Consider the following 18,502-nt stretch of genomic DNA (forward strand, 5'->3'; position numbering starts at 1 on the left):
GACAGATGTCCTGACATTTTCCTTTAGAATTCTCTGATATAATTCAGAGTTCATTATTCAATCAATGAAGGCCCAGATACAGCAAAACAGGCCCAAACCATGATACTACCACCACCATATTTCACAGATGGGATAAGGTTCTTATGCTGGAATGAAGTGTTTTCCTTTCTCCAAACAGAATGCTTTTCATTTAAACCAAAAATTTCTATTTTGGTCTCATCCATCCACAAAACATTCTTCCAATAGCCTTCTGGTTTGTCCACGTGATTGTTAGCAAACTGTAGACGAGCAGCAATTTTTTTTTTGGAGAGCAGTGGCTTTCTCCTTGCAACCCTGCCATGCACATCATTGTTGTTCAGTGTTCTCCTGATGGTGGACTCATGAACATGAACATTAGCCAATGTGAGAGAGGCCTTCAGTTGCTTAGAAGTTACCCTGGGGTCCTTTGTGACCTCACCGACTATTACACGCCTTGCTCTTGGAGTGATCTTTGTTGGTCAACCACTCCTGGGGAGGGTAACAATGGTCTTGAATTTCCTCCATTTGTACACAATCTGTCTGACTGTGGATTGGTGGAGTCCAAACTCTTTAGAGATGGTTTTGTAACCTTTTCCAGCCTGATGAGCATCAACAACTCTTTTTCTGAGGTCCTCGGAAATCGTCTTTGTTCGTGCCATGATACGCTATCACAAACATGTGTTGTGAAGAGCAGACTTTGATAGATACTGTTCTTTAAATAACACAGGGTGCCCACTGACACCTGATTGTCATCCCATTGACTGAAAACACCTGACTTGAATTTCACCTCCAAACTAACTGCTAATCCCAGAGGTTCACATACTTTTGCCACTCACAAATATATAACATTTGATAATTTTCCTCAATAAATAATTGACCAAGTATAATATTTTAGTCTCATTTGTTTAACTGGTTTCTCTTTATCTACTTTTAGGATTTGAGTGAAAATATGATGATGTTGTAGGTCATATTTATACAGAAATATAGAATATTCTAAAGGGTTCACAAACTTTCAAGCATAACTGTATATGTGCCCACAAACACTGTAGGCTCAATCAGGATGCACTGGATACAGGAATGTTAAGGATATAGCAAGTGGCTTATTATCCTTTTCTTGAAACCCCAAGTCCAAGATCAGCTTTTCGGCTGTATGACTTTCATTCATTTTTGTCAAGCATTTTCAGATGCCAAAGCTTGTTACTGCTTTGTAGAGCATGTGGATAAGAGTTGCTGCTGAACTGTTAGTTGACAGCTTTACTTTCAGCTGTCGCACACAAAAGGATACACTGAGTTTAGGCTCAGTTGTCACCACCTTGCAGTGTTCTTCAAGTTTCGTTGCCCGTGGAAGTACTAGGCAGGCACTTAGAAAGGTAATATTTATCCTAAATCATTTGTCATGGTTTCAGAAAAGAGACCACAGTTTTGAATATCTTTTTGTTGATGCATCCAATTCTGTTATACTGCTTATTCTCTAGCAGTATTAATCGTCAAATTGATGCAACACTGAATCCAGCATATAGAAATTATTCCATCTTGTCTCCATGGACTGTTTGAGTGACCTCATAAGCATGCCTTGTTGTCCAGTAAGTTTGAAATACCGTACTAACTTTTTTATAATAGCCAGAAGCTGTGCAATTTTGAGTGCTTTCTCCATCAATGTTGGTGCAAAAACACTTAAGAGAATTGTGTTTAGAATGCGGGCACTACAGTTTAATATGGTGTAGCCGCACAAGGCAACGATCATGTTTGCTTCTTGGTCAGTAACAAAGACAATCGTATTTGCTGTTAGTAAACAGTCAATTCCAAAAATAAGTTTTTCATGGAGTAAAGCATGAATGTTTTCACCTTTTTTAATAATGCTTGCTTTGAATGGGTCATAATAAGAACACTTCACACAAGTTCTCACTAATATAATGGATTGTAGCAGATATTAAAGAGGTTATCTGAAAGTTTTCAGTCTAAATACCAGTTATGACAGCACACCAATAACTATTGACAGCCTCTAGGATGTCATATACAATATCCTTCCTCAGGTTTTGGGCTTTTACTGCCATATGCAGAGATACAGTTGTTTGATGAGGCAGTATCTCTTTCACTTCAGACGTTTCCATTTTTACTGTTGTTTCAGTCAGGTACTGTGCAAGTTGCATGTAACCCTTGACAGACACTGTGCTGTAAGGCAGAATACAGTATCTTTTTAAATGTTTTTTCCACTGCTGTGGATGTAAGGCTGTCATTGGGCCCTGCCATCTTGGAAAGACAGCGCATGAGATGGTAGATGCATGTGTCCTAAATGCACAGGCATATGAATATTATAGAGAGAGAGAAATACATTTTTGAATGAATGTACATTCTGTTTAAAATTTATTTTAATTTCCACAACTCATGCTCCCACCCACACACTTTTTAATTGTTCGCTCCCACCTGCAATACTGAAAATCTGTCCTGTAGCGCAAGCAATTGCATTGGGTTCCACAGCAGTGTACTCCTCTACTTTAAAACTGAACATGATGTTATTTAGGCTGCTTTTACCATACAACCAACAAATCATCACTTGAACTGTGAAATTGCTCTGTTGAATATGAAAATACACAGCCAAAGTAGCTTTCTGCCTTTTCAAATAAAGTATATTCATTTCTCTCTGGGGATTAACATAGTATATCAAATCCAAATCCAAAAATATTACAAATGGACAACTATAAATTACATTGACTAATCCTGAATAATACGGTGTCTGGCACCACCTGCTGACGAGTTTGTGCGTATTGCAAAACAAATTAATATTTAGAGACTGTATTGTAAAATGTGCTTCAGATAGCCTGAAATGCAGTTCAGCTTTTCAGATATCTGAAACTCAATTAATATATAGTATATAGAAATAGGGCCCATTTTTTGAAAAACATTTACAGTACCGTTTGAGATATCTGAAATACTTTCTGAGATGTCTAAATGGCTTTCTTAAAATAGCATCCCCTGCATTTCAAAAATGTATTTTGAGTATTGTAAAATGACTGAAAGTTCTATTGAAAACATAGGAAATTTTTCAGGAAGTTATTTTAATATATTATTGTACATTTTACATACACAATGCTATTTCAAGATATCCCAAAATGTATTTAAGATATCTTAAAAATAAATTGAAAATATTTTAATATATCTTAAAGTAACCACAATGTCATTTTTAAATATCCTGAAATCTGAGATCTAAAAATGTCTTTAATAAATATCTTAAACTAGATTTATATTCAGATATTTTATTTCACTTAAAACTATTAAAATATGTCTCAGTGCATCTTTAGTGATTCTGATTGTCAAATCTAAATGGTTAATTGACTTGCCGTACAGATGTTGGTAAAAATGTGTTAAAAGAATTGTCATTGGACAGGATAGCAGGGACACATCTTAAACCTACCATGACTGGCTTTGGAGGCCAATGGCAAACCCCGTATGCCACTGTAACAAACATTACATGACTGAAGTTTTTGAAAATGGCATTTTGTTATCTCTTTCAAGACACACCAGGGATAAGTAATTAACTTCCATGCAATGCTTTCCATACAAATGAGTTTGGTTTTGACATGTCAACCTACCAAGTTGGCAAAAGAAATAAAAATAAGCTTTGTAATGCAATTAAGTAACATTAGATTGTTACACATCTGTGCAATCGTACAGACTTATAACATTTTCATCGTATCACTCAATGGCCATCCCCTTTGGAAAATTAAATTCATTTTACTTTTTATCATGCAACTCTCAGATCATGATATTGACTGATGAACATTCACAACAGCAATTAGAATCAATACAACTGAATTTGCTTTCACTTTTTTCTTTAACTTCAAATTTCAAAAGATGTACTAATGATTGTGTCAGTGGTGCATCCTGGTATAGAAACCATCTCCTGAAATGTAACCACTCTACCAGTTCCCATTCATTTCTTACAGCTACAGTCTATATATCTACCAATACTTCATCTTCTCTCAACAAATTACCAGTTTTACCCCTGGAGTTCGTTCGTTCTATCTATCTATCTATCTATCTATCTATCTATCTATCTATCTATCTATCTATCTATCTATCTATCTATCACATTTTCAGGTAGTAAAGCCTGTATTTATTACTAGCCTATGAAAAATCTCTTTCACCTTTGCAGCAAAGAAATTGCCTTCAAAGAAGAACACCAGTAATGAAACCCTTGATTTTAATTAGATAGATAGATAGATAGATAGATAAAGAGAGAGAGAGCGAGTGAGCTTCATTTGTCCCCAGGAAGAAATTGGGCTTTTTACAGAAGTTATTTAAATAAATAAATACATTCATACATAAATAGGTAGTTAAATAAATAAACACACACACACAAGAATCACTATAAAGCAAGAAAATTAAAAAGAAAGAAATGTTCTGATTTGGCTGTCACAATCACAGTGAGGCATTATACAGACATTTCTGTTGGTATAAAGGACCCCCTGTACCATTTCTTGACACACTTCTGCTGAATAATTCATTGTTTGAAAGAACTCAGTGTTAGTGTGTCAGAGAGAGAATGTTCAGCATTGTTCATAATGGCACTGAGTTTTATATTAATTCTCTCACTCGCCACTACCTTCACGGGGTCCAGAGGGAATCCAAAGTGTGTCCTATAACCGAGCTTGCCCTTTTAATTAGCTTGTTGATTTGGTTTGCATTTCTTGACGTGGTAAGCAGCCCAGCACACCACAGAGCAGAAAATCACACTGGCCATCACAGAGTTATAGAAGATGTAAAGGATGTCACTTCTGACATTAAAGAAATGCAGTGTGCTAAGAAAAGGGAGCTTGCAGTATCCTTTCTTATATACTGTAGTTCCTCTGTGTTCTGAGACCAGTCAAACCTGTCATTAATGTGAACCACGAAGTACTTGTATGAGTGGACCACCTCTACAGCTAATCCTTGAATAGTAAGCAGACACAGAGGCTCTTTGGTGTTGCTGATGTTAATTTGCAGACAATTCTCTTTGCACCAAGAAACAAACTTCTGCCCCTGACTCCTATACTCTGTCTCATTCCCTTTACCAAAACACCCCATAAGTGCAGAATCATTTGCTATATTTTGAGTCTCACTATTTAATCTGTTTCAATTTATATTTTATATATATAAATGTTCAACTAGAAAATGGATAATTATTAATCCTTGACTAGGAGACAAAAAAGTAAACAAAGAATCATTATAAATAAAAAAAATATTGAGAAATTCTCTAAATAACAAAAGAAAGCTCAAAGAGCAAAAAGGGAGTTGACTATTAAATTGCAGTTGATAGGGAAAATGATTAGTAAAAAAACAGTCTTGAGTCATCGTTATAAATGAAATCCAAAGACTTCCTTTACTTACACCAACTGGTGGAGGCCCACCATGTGAGCAGAAAGGCTTTCCATAGTAAATCTGATTTGTCTTAAGAGAACAATTTCAGGCATTGTCGTGGAAATAACTTCTTCAGGGAAAAAACACACAGAGATTTGAGATGGGTGGTCAGAATACATTTTATTGCACAGCATATGAAATCACAGCATAGTGCATATAACTTGTCTCAGTTCATGAAATGCGCCCAGTGGGTTGGGCGCGGCTCATTTTTATTTCAGCTCTAATCACAAAACATCTTCGCTTTGTACATTTTTCTTGTATTGTCGTTACATACAATAATGACTGTGTGCTGTACCTTTTTTCAAAACAATTACCTCACCTTGTATACTTCTTCCCCTAATAATCATCAATCTTTTCATAACAATCATTAGGACTTGAAGGTCGTACTTGCTGCCTGGCTCAGAAATGACCAACGCCGAGTCATCTTTTACATTCCTCACATTCCTAATCTTGAGCTAGTAAAAATTGGTGGCCTTTTACTTAATCAGTCGTCATCATTACGTTGGAACCAGAATGAGCCACATATAAGAAACTGAACTACTCAATTAATAATTGCTTTTTGCACCACCAGCCTGTAAAGCTGAAGTCATAGGCAGCTGTCCTGGTAAAGGCATCACGCAGCTTCACTGATAACGGCTAAGTTGCTAGAACTCTAAGCAGACAGGTGGCCTTGAGCAGACAAGCACAGCATCTCCTAAAACGAAAAAAATACAAGCCCTTACTAATTAACCCTTAAATTCTTATATTGCTCAAAGCCAGTTGACATAATACATTTTATTTTAACTTGACTAATTAAGATATTCATAAGCCTCACTATATAAATTTAAATGCAATTTAAAAATGTTTATATGTTTAAAATGTTTATGCACTAGCATGCAAGCTTGCCTAGTTTTCTTTAAGATTAAGGGCCTTGAAGACTTTTGGAAAGTTGTTTAGTCTTTTGTCGGTCAGAAGGCCCATCAGACAACAGCCTAAAACAAAAGTTTGCTCATTAGTTCCCTCAAAAAGCACAGCATCCTTGATTCATAGAAAACAAGGCAAGTGAGAAACAAGCAGGCAGCATTAAAAACAAAAGCAGCAGCCTGTAAAAGATGTCAAGCATCTGCTTTAAATAGTTAAATATTTCAATCCCACCAATGAGCATGCCAATAAAAGGCACATTCTAACAATACCCCTTTGCCATTAAAAAACTTTCAAAGGTCCCAAAATAATTATTCATTAAATGTTTTGTCTAAACATTTGGTTTATAGAATAAGTCTTCTTAAATGTAAAGTGTTATGACAGAACAAAGCACAAAGTTAAATGTTATGATCTCATTTTCTAATATAAAGTGTGCTGGTGCAAATGAAATCATGATATCCTACGATAACAGAGAGGCAGTTTCAGGCATCTTTACTTCTTTTCCCTTACAGCAATCCAGGCACATATATAGACCCGATATACAATCTCTACAGAGTGATTAAAAAGCAGATCAAGAAGATCAAAAATTCAGTAATTAAATAACTAGATATAAGCAACACACAAAAGAACTCACCAACACTAAGTGCATACAATGTACTGCATTTAACTGCCTGTCTAAACAGCCTTTATAGAATTGGGGTGCAGTCCCAAAACTGGAATGGACAGAGAGCCATACCTCTTGGGGAACCACACACAAAATACAAGAAACTTGGTAGACCAAATTCTCACAGATAAAAAATAAAAAATAAAAAAGATTCATAATTAAACTGCGTGAACAAAAGAATACCCTCATTTGAATTTAAATAAGCAAATACCTTAAACCGTTATTACAGTGATTGATTAATATGTTTCAAATAGCAATAATTCTTTAAGTTTAACTAATGACCCGTGTAGCTTCTCATTTCTTAAACAGCCAAGTCTGAAAACATTTCTCATGGTCACAGAAAATAAGATATTGTGTTTAAAAAGGGACAAATTATTAGCGTGCTTCAAAAACTTTAAGAACTGTCCAGCATATAATTAAAATCTGAAAGGATTGTGCTGAACCATCAACTTTACGAAAGTGATGTGGTCAGAAAATCTTCAATGATCATGACCAGAGAGCACTAAAAGGCTTGGCAAGATCAAACCGTAGAACATATGGCCATGTTTAATAGTAAAATAAATTGCAAAGAAACTTGCAGAATTAGGGCTAAAGAGTTGTGTGGCCACAAATAAACTACTTGTTAGGTTAATTGAAAAAACAACTTCAATTTGCTAGGAAGCAGAAAGATTGTACTGTGCAGCAATGGAAAAAGGTTGTGTGGTCTGTCCAATGATTCCAGATGTAGCCTATTCCAGAGTGATGGGTGCATCAGGGTAAGAAGGGCAGCGCACAAAGCGATGAACCTGTTCTACATAGTGCCCGCTGTACAAGCCCCTGGAGACAGTGTTAAGATAGATAGATAGATAAATAGATAGATAGATAGATAGATAGATAGATAGATAGATAGATAGATAGATAGATAGATAGATAGATACTTTATTAATCCCAAGGGGAAATTCACATACTTCAGCAGCAGTATACTGATAAAAAAAACAATATTAATTAAAGAGCAATAAAAACGCAGTGCAAGAAAAAAAAAATGCAAGGTGGAGAGTGCGTGGCAAGTATAACAGTCTATAATCTTGTGTTGTGTTAACGTTTACCCCGGGTGGAATTGAAGAGTCACATAGTGTGGGAGAGGAACGATCTCCTCAGTCTGTCAGTGGAGCAGGACAGTAACAGCAGTCTGTCGCTAAAGCTGCTCCTCTGTCTGGAGATGATGCTGTTCAGTGGATGCAGTGGATTCTCCATGATTGACAGGAGCCTGCTCAGCACCCATCGCTCTGCTACAGATGTCAAACTGTCCAGCTCCATGTCTACAATAGAGCCTGCCTTACTCACCAGTTTGTCCAGGGGTGAGGTGAGCTTGCTTTAATTGGTCTGGTCTTAGCACAGCAATGTTAGGCAGCAATAAGAATGTCAGCTGAGTATCTAAATCTATTGAATGATAAGGTTGTCAAATCAATGGATTTTTTTCTTCTCTGATGGCACAGGAATATTCCAGGACAACAACAGCAAGCTTCATTGGCCTCAAATTGTTTCTGAGATAATGAAGAATCATTTTTACTAATGAATTGGCCATCACAGAGTCCTGACCTTAACCCCACTGAATATCTTTGGGGTGCAGTAGAGAAGACTATACAGAGTGGTTTGACTCTCTCATCTTCAGTAAAAGATCTTGGCAAAAAATTAACATAAATCTGAATGAAAATAAATGTTGAGATGTTGTTATAAGCTTGTCAACCTAATGCTATAATGAATGCATGCCATAATCAAAAAAAAAGAGGGTCCAACACAACTTTTTTTTTAAATTTGGCCAGGCAGTGTATAAGGAATAAAAATACATAACTATATTTACATAAATAATAATAATAATAATAATAATAATTCATTTTATTTATATAGCGCCTTTCCCATGCTCAAGGCCCTTACAGAATATAAGAAAGAACGGCAGGGTATACAGTATATAGCATAGTACAAACCAAATAAATAAATAAAGAAGATTAAGACAGTAAATTCAGAGAAAGCCTAACAGACAACATAATTGATGGTCTAGCACACACATACAGGTTACATGAACATCTTGACAGAGAGGTAAACTGAGAGAAGGGTAATAAAGTCAGGCAGAGCTAAAAGCCTTCCTGAACAGATGAGTTTTCAGTTGTTTTTTAAAAGAATTCATGGAGTCGGCTGACCTGATTAATTTCAGTAGGTCATTCCAGAGTCTGGGCGCTATACAGCTGAAGGCCCTGTCACCCATGGAGTGTAGATTAGTGTGGGGCACAACAAGATTGCCAGAATCAGAGGACCTTAGTGAGCGGCAGGCACATAGTGATGGAGAAGGTCACTGATGTAGTTTGGCACGAGGTTATTTAAGGCTTTGTAGGTTATTAGTAGGATTTTATATTCAATTCTGTAAGACACAGGGAGCCAGTGAAGACGGAGCAGGATGGGTGTGATGTGCTCGCTGCTGCTGGTTCGAGTAAGGACTCTTGCAGCTGAGTTTTGAATAAGCTGGAGCTGTGATATAAGATTAGAAGGGGCACCTGCCAACAGCGAGTTACAATAATCGATGCGGAATTTGATAAAAGCATGGACAAGTTTCTCAGCATTAGAAAAGGAGAGGAAGGAGCAAACAGGGATATGTTACGGAGGTGAAAGTAAGAAAGTTTCTTAATGTGATTTATGTGGGCGGAGTAAGAAAGGGAGGAATCAAAAATGACACCAAGATTCTTTGCAGTAGAGGCAGGTCTGATGAGATCACCACCAAGATGGACTGGGAAGGAGCTCATTTTATTAAGTTGCATTTTAGTCCCAATTTGCAGGAGTTCAGTTTTGTTGCAATTTAATTTTAAAGAGTTCTGCTCCATCCAGGTTTTAATTTCACTAAGGCAGGTTGTGAGCTGAGAAAGCTCTGATGAAGTTCCACTTTTAACATTGAAGTAGAGTTGAGTATCATCTGCATAAAATGATGATAGCCCAGTCCATAGCTACAAATAATATGGCCAAGGGAAGCATATAAATACAGAAGAGAAGAGGGCCGAGGACAGAGCCCTGAGGAACTCCTTGTGTGACTGGCACTGAGCTGGATCTGCTGTTGCCAAGACTAACAAACTCTTGCCTATCAGTCAGATAGGACTTGAACCACTGGAGGGCAGTGCCAGAGATACCCAGCATGTTCTCCATTCTGGACAGTAGAATGTCATGTCTGACAGTGTCTAATGCTGCACTGAGGTCTAACAGAATTAATATGCTGGTTTGTCCAGAGACTGCTGCCATAATCAAATCATTGGTTAGCTGTGCTGGACCCTGAAACCAGACTGAAAGGGTTCCATCAAATTATTAGACGTTAAGTAATTGGTGAGCTGGGAAGCTACAACATGCTCAAGAGCTTTTGACAGAAAAGGTAAGTGGGAAATAGGCCGAAATTGTTAAGATTGTCAGCATCAAGACCAGACTTTTTTAACATTGGGGTTACAGAAGCGATTTTAAAAGTGAGTGGCACAGAGCCAGTGTCAAGGGATGAGTTTATTATTGTTGTAACAGTCGGGATTATGGCATGAAGGCAGGATTTAAGTAGTGTGCTGGGGATGGGGTCCAGTACACAAGTAGTCGGCCTCATCTTACAAAGCAGGTCATTAACAAAGCAGATGTGACTGGTGAGAACTTAGAGAAGGAGCTGTTTGGAGTAGGAAAACAGGCAGAGATATAAACAGATGATGTATTTATGTTAGTTGAATTATTTAGATCTTTAATTTTGTTACGGAAAAGTGGAGGAAATCCTCACAGACTTCAGTAGAAGAGGTAGTTGGGCCAGATGCGGGTTCAAGTAGTTTATTAACTACAGAAAACAAAACCCTTGGGTTATCATGGCCACTTTCTATTATTCTGCCATAGTGGGTGTTCTTAGCAGCAGTTAGTGCTTCTCTTTGCTCTTTTGTGGTCAGAAGAAGCCTGGATGTGCACGGTGAGGCCAGTCTTACGTGACATTCTCTCAAGGCATCGGCCAGCTGCTTTCATAGATCGCAATTCTGAATTATACCAAGGAGCTGAACGTTTAAAGGAAACCTCCTTATGTTTTAAAGGAGCTGTTTTATCTAATGCTGAATGAAGGGCTGAGTTATAGTGGTCAACAAGACTATCTAGTGTTGATGGAATAGGTGAAGACAGTAAAAGATCAGAAATAGATCCAGAAAGGATAGAGGGACAGATATTTTTAAGGTTTCTGTAAGAAATTTGTCCTTTACAGGTAAGAGGAGGGAAAGGCAGTGAGACAGTGAAAATACTGCTTTATGGTCAGAGAGTCCCAAATCAGTGCTGTAAATGTTGGCAACAGATAGTCCAGAAGTGCAGATCAGATCCAATATATGACCACCAGAGTGGGTGGGAAAATCAACATGTTGTGTCAAGTCAAAACAGTCCAGTAAGGATAGGAATTCATTTCTCAGTTTAGATGTAGTAGTGTCAATATGGATGTTGAAATCACCAAGAAGGATAATTCTCTGAGAGTAAGAGCTTAGGTAGGTTAAAAGTTCAATCAGATCAGATTAGAAGGATGCATTGTATTTTGGGGGACGATAAAGAACAATGAGTTCCTGTTTCCGTTATTAGTTTAAGAGCCAGGCACTCAAAAGACAGTGGACAGTCAATTGGGATTTGTTTGATATTTAAGTCTGCTCTGATAATTACCGCTAGCCCACCTCCTTGTCTAGAGCTGCATGGTTCTGTATGGAAAGTGAAACCATGTGGAGTCGCCTCCGAGAGAGACGTCAATTCGTTTGGTTTTTGCCAAGTCTCCGTTAAACACAGTATATCAAGTTTGGTGTCAGTGATGAGTTCTGACAGCACCAATGCTTTGCCATTAAGAGATCTCGAGTTAAACAGTGCAATATTAGTTAATGAGGCTTCTTTTTGCACAGAGCCATGATCAGGGTTTATTTCTAAATAATGTAAAGTTGGCACACTGACACTTGTATTTCCAGGGCCATGAGAAGGAAGGCTTATTCCTGAGCAAATGCTGCTGGTTGTCTTTTCATTAGCAGCCCGGCGGTGGTGGCGACCTGACCCGCGATGTACATATTTCGTGTGCTGCAAAATACCGGTGTCTTTTAGGATGTTCCAGTCAGACCATTTGCTCTGGACAAACTGTTTAATAAGAAGGAGTTTGTCATGAGAGTATTTTAGCATGATACTGGGCAATACTTATCTGAAAAGCAGTGGAGAAGCAGCACAGCACAGCGGAACCGGTAGAGCAGGCGGGTGTGGTAGCGTAGATGAGATGAGCGGCAATAGCAAAGCAGCAGAAAGCATAGCAGGAGGAGGTAGCAGGATTTGGAGGTTCCAATACACAGCCACAAACAGTAACGCTTGGTAATTTCATGTGTGATTGCCCTGGAGCCTTAAGCCAGGTTAGTATGAACATCAGATCAGATCCCAGTCGTAGAGTACTGTAAAATGAATCGGGAGCAGATCAGCATAGCGAATATAATCACGGAGACAGATCATCCTGAGGTCATAGATTGCCAGGTACAAAGTAGTGATGATAATTTTACCGACTCGGACCTTTGAGTCTCTTTCAGCAAAATGAACGAATCTTTTTCGAGTCATTTCGTTCAATTCTCTTTCCGGGTCAGACTGCATAGGTTAAGCTTATGGGGCTGTCACGTGATAAGCGAACGACTCAAACCCGAAGACGCGAGAGATGAACTAATCAATTATGCTAGTTTCCATCCATCCATCCATTATCCAACCCGCTATATCCTAACTACAGGGTCATGGGGGTCTGCTGGAGCCAATCCCAGCCAACACAGGGTGCAAGGCAGGAACCAATCCCAGGCAGGGCGCAACGCACCGCAGGGCACACACACACCAAGCACACGCCAGGGACAATTTAGGATCGGCAATGCACCTGACCTGCATGTCTTTGGACTGTGGGAGAAAACCGGAGGACCTGGAGGAAACCCACGCAGACACGGGTAGAACATGCAAACTCCATGCAGGGAGGACCCGGGAAGCAAGCCCAGATCTCTTAACTGTGAGGCAGCAGCGCTACCCATTGCACCACCGTGCCGCTCGCTAGTTTCAATGCAAATGCTTATTTAGGTGCTAGTTAGTGCAGGTACCCGTCTTAATTAAACACTTAGTGACTCATCTCATCAGCTTCTTTGTACTTTGTTTTTTTAATGCATGTCCATTTACTCAAGATTGTTCTTTACTTAAAATATCATATTATTGGTTTTTATTCTTAGAAGTTAAACAAGAGATATATGGCTTGCAAACCAATTTTCAATCCCAGCTGTGCAGGCAGACTTTATTTATTTATTTATTTATTTATACATGAGAACCCTGAATACAATGAGGACTGATTAAGGTCATTTATGTTAGGTAGAATGGCTAGAGGGGGCCTCGTGGCATCGGAACCCCAGTAGATTTTATTTTTTTTCTCCAGCCATCTGGAGTTTTTTTTTTGTTTTGTTTTTTCTGTCCTCCCTGGCCATCGGACCTTACTTTTAAGTTAGAAAAGTAGTATTATAATTTAATTAGCAGACACATTTACCTGTATCCAAGCTAACTTACAAAATGAAACAAAAATCACTACATATGAAAAATATTTCAGTGATTGGCAACAAAGAACATACAAAGCGTGATTCTTTAGTTCGTCTGAAAATTGCTTGAAAAATTGTCAATAAATTAAAGAGTGGTTAGCTCATCAAATCAATTAAAATTAAACTGTATTTGACATATAAAGGTTGTATAATTTATCAGGTCAGAACAGCTATGCACATCTTATAATGTTCTAAAGATACTTTATGAAGATGTGTGCCTTCAAGGGGCAAGTGAACATCAGTAAATCGGAACAGACTTAGATGACCAGAGCACCTTCCACAGCTCAGAAGAAAGAACAGTTATACTCAACATCTCTCGCTGTCAAAATCACAAGCAGTGTTCATCCATGCTAATATTTAGAAAAGGGACATTGGTAATATAATCTCAAGTCACAAAACTGAAAAAAAGCCAATCCAGCAATGGATTCACTGAGCTCACTTCATACAATGTGGAGCTTTGAAGTTCATTTTCAAGGCAGGAACCAAACCTGTATGGGACACCAATCAATTGCAGAATATATTCACTTACACACACAAACAAGGCCACTTCATACTGATGATTCAATGGAATAATCTTTGACAGAAAATCAGAGGAACGCAGAGAAAACTTTAAATATCTATTGTAACATGAGAAGAATGTGTAAACTCTACTCAGAGAATGGTGGGAACTGGGTATAAACGCTTGACTATGGAGCTTTGTGAACAGTAATGTGCTCAGACATTTTGGTGGGTGGCAGCTCAAAAGAGAAGATGTGGCACTTGTCACACACGTGTGCATGGGAGGCAGCTAAAGGGCTTGAGTAAGGGCAATTCTGAGTCAGACCGGGATGTGGCAGAGTGCACTGACTCTTTTCCTCCCTTTCTTGCAGACCATTCATGGGAGACTCCACCTGACCCACTTGACAACACTTCTGGGTTCGAACCTATGGAAGAAGACCTTGCCGGCTCCGGCTCCTGTGATGTTACATCCGGGCTTGAGCCTATGTTTGAAGACCCTTATGAGCCGGACCCCTTTGATCTCACTTCCTGTCTTCCCCTTTAAAAGCCTCCACCTTTTCCCTATTCCCTCAGTTCTGTTTTGGATTCGGTTTTGTGCACATCAGTGCAGTGTAACATATTTACGACTTTGCAGCCAGGAAACAAATTATACAGGTGACTGCCACAAACCTTGCTATGGCTCTTTGTGGAGTTTGTGACACACTTTATAGGACAGGATCTGTTACATTTTATTCCTGAACACAAATTACTGCACATTTTTTTTTTTTTTTAATTTCCCTGCTTGTACTTTACATTATTTAGAGACTTGCCAAAAAAGCATGTCCATGATTGCTGATTACATCAGATTATCAAAAAAGAAACATCAAGGAAGAAGCCTTGTGAAAAACAGTTGCGCTCTGAGGATAGGGTTGCTCCTGAACATTTAGGGAGCCTAAGTGGCCGATTGCTCTAAAATATCCCACAGACGCCAAGGGACAGGTGTGGGAGAAGGGAGCAGGGCTTATGGGATTCTCATGGTTGCTGATGGATAGCAATTGGAAAACAAGCCAGTGATGGGTGACAATGCTTGCCACTGCTTCTGCAACTGAGCAGACCTTATGGTTGAGCAGTAGGAGACGTGGAAATGGAAGGATGCACTGTGGCTTAGGTTTTGGAGAGAACTGGTCTGGCCTGTGTTTTAACCCTAAATTTTTAGTCAATATTTATTTATTGTAATGCTAAGCTCCACACATACACCATTTTTATCATGGATTATATATTTATTTACTTATTAAGGACTGTAATATGCTTAATTTATTTCTTGGACATTGTGTTGATGAATAAAATGCACTGAGCACATTTTGCACTACTTTTGTTGCTTGTTATGTGTCCTCATTACACTAGACTACCTTGATAAATGACTACCGATATCTGGGTTCAAGAAGAGGAAATAACACATGCAGACAACCCAGGCATTAGAAATGGTGGCAGCGGTGGGATGGGCTAATGACAGTGGGGAATTAAGAAAGAAGAGAAAACAATAAGGGGATTTGGTACATATTTAAAATAATTCAAACCTGGAAGGACTTTAAAATAATCGAACTTCTAATGAATGATTTACTTATTGCTGAGTTTTACTGTAGTTTAAAGATTCTTATTCTTCAAATGCCTTGTGTTTTAAAAGGGGGATTTGGTTTTAGTGGGGGGATTTTTAGTAGTGTTTCATGATCAGATGTGTGAGGGCCACACCATAGACTTTGGCCACTAGTTGCACAGGTAGGTCCGGCTGTGCATTCCTCTCAAGCAATTGGTCACTTGTGGGGGAAAGTGTGTGATGTAGCACATTAAGGGTCTGTGGAGGTGCGAATTCTACTTATACATACTGTGTGGCTTGGCACTGGCATCACAGAAACTATAAAATAAAATACAGCCTATCAATTTCTGTTCATGTCATATTGAGATTTTAAGGTTTCCAAAGGACAATGAAGTACAAATGTTGTTTATTGTATTTCCAGTTGTGGAATTTAGGAATTTAGTGAATCTAAAATTTAGTGTGAAATTTACCCTTAACTGGCTTTCTAGAGGCCCCTAATTTAAAAGTAACAGTCGTCCAATGTCTCAATAACTTACTTCATATTTTTAGGCATTTCTGTTGCTCATTGTCTCAATCTCCACACAATCTTCACTCAGAGCTTATCCCATATAGCCCTGGACTCAGCCAATTAACTATACTGTGTATTTCCTGTTGCACTGTTATATTCTTTATGCAATATGGAGACCTAAACTGCACACATTAATCCAGAGGTGGCCTCACAAGGTCCTCGTATAGCTTAGGCAAAGCCTCTGTTCACTTGCTCTTGACACGGCGGGCTAAGTAACCTAACACCCAACATCCTATTAGCTTTAATTACTTCTGAACCCTTTCTGGTTGTCTACAGCAGCAGTAATACATTCACAAAGTCTCTCATAAGTTATAATTTTTTTTTATCACACTCACATTGTTTAATTACATTTCCTTTAAATGTTTAAAATATACAGTATATATAATTATTATTTCATTAAACTTCATATGCTTCATTTCTGCCCAAATATGAATTCTCTCCTATAGTCCAACCCAGTTCATTTATTGTTGACAACAAATATAATAAACTTGTTATTATAATTTGTATCAACATGAATAATATTGTAAACACAACCATGATCAAATGCTATTGTTTCTGCTTCACATAATTATAGAATTATCAGCCTGATAAGTCAACAGTTTTTACAATATACAGTAACGTGTAAACACATGCTATGAAAAGCCTGGGGTCCTAGAAACTATTGAAATCATCAGAAAAAAATTGAAATGTAGAGATGTTAGGTAATTAACTACTCTGGGCATCTCCCTCCTAGGAGGATTCGTTTTGCCGACATGCTCACATCGCTTGTGCATTAGCTGCAGAAGGAAAAGTAAAAAGGATACCGTTCTGCTGATGTCAGCAGCTAAGTAACTTTGTCTTTCTTCTGAGGTTTCGTTTTGCCGATGTGCTTGCCTCGCTTGTGTTATTAGCTGCTAAGCGGGTTTTCTGTTTCCTCGGAGGTGGAGCCCTTACTCTGACTCCACCTTTCACTTCCGGGCCGGACAGACACACACACTTCCACGCATAGATGTTTATATAAAAGATGTTCTATTTGGCCTTTTTATTGCTTTTGCACATTGCTTACATTATGAAAACAATGTGTCAACATAAACCCCCAAATCCTGTCCAGTGGTTGCTTCCTATAGGACAGTGCCTCCCATCTTGTATTTATATTTGAGGATCCTGTTGACAATGGGTAGCACTTTGCACTTTTCTGCATTAAGCTGCATTTTCTAGTTCTGAAGCTTCTCCAGGTCTTCTAGAATATTTTTGCTGCCTCCTCAGTGTCTGCCTTTCCTCCACTTTAGTGAGATGTACAAATGTTATAAGTTTTAATAACTATACTGGAATCCCTGTACATATAGCTGAACTTCCCTGCAAGCCAATTTGAAAATGATATGTTTTGGCCACCTTCATGATATATTTGCCGTTTTTGCTTTTATTAACTGCTTACATTAATCTATTCATAATATGCCTTAAACTAATTGGTGTATACTTGTTAGCGTCCTCCTAATCTCATTTTTTATTTACGAGTATGACATTTTCTAGCTTTAGAGCTATACAGTTTCCGGCACAATGCAATTATTTCAGAAAAAAAAAACATTAAGGTTTTATAAATGTAGTCAGCCGTGCCTGTTAGTGTTTACTTTAGCATTTGCAGTGATGTTCTTTTCTGCGTATTATCATCAATAGATTCTAACAGTTCAATATCCTCTGTAATGTATTTTTTGTCCTGACCTTTTACAAAATATTACCGTTTTTACTCGTGTACCATGTGTCCTTGTGAAAGACACGCACCCTAATTTTTACAAAGAAAATCCTGAAAATCATTTTGCCCTGTGTACCACGTGCATTGTGATTGTATAGGAAGCATTTAGGGCACGTTTTCCACAAAATGCTCTTCTGTTTTTGTTGCATGACGAAAGTTTTTCTTTCTTCTGTCGCCAATCTTGAACACTTGACTCTGGAACACCGTACTTGCGACCTGCTGCCCAATTTCCAGTTTCTCTCCCGCCGTGAAGGAGCGCAAACGCTTGCAACTATCCATGCTGAATGATGATGCCAAACCGATTGAAAAACAAGAGCGAGAGCGCGAGCGAGCGAGAGAGGGAGAGAATGAGAGCGTGAGCTAGTGAGAGAGAAAGAGAGAGCATGAGCAAGCGAGCGAGAAAGAGAGCGAGTGAGTGAGCCCAAGCAGAAGAAGTAAACATTACAGAATTACATTTCCTCATGTATGACGTGCACCTCATTTTCTAATGCTAAATTTTGGGAAAAAATGTGCGTATGGTACACTCGTAAATACGGTAGGTCTATATGATTTTCTTCACTTTTGTCTA

The sequence above is a fragment of the Polypterus senegalus genome, chromosome 14 (assembly GCF_016835505.1).
Source record: "Polypterus senegalus isolate Bchr_013 chromosome 14, ASM1683550v1, whole genome shotgun sequence".
NCBI classification, from domain to species: Eukaryota; Metazoa; Chordata; class Cladistia; order Polypteriformes; family Polypteridae; genus Polypterus; species Polypterus senegalus.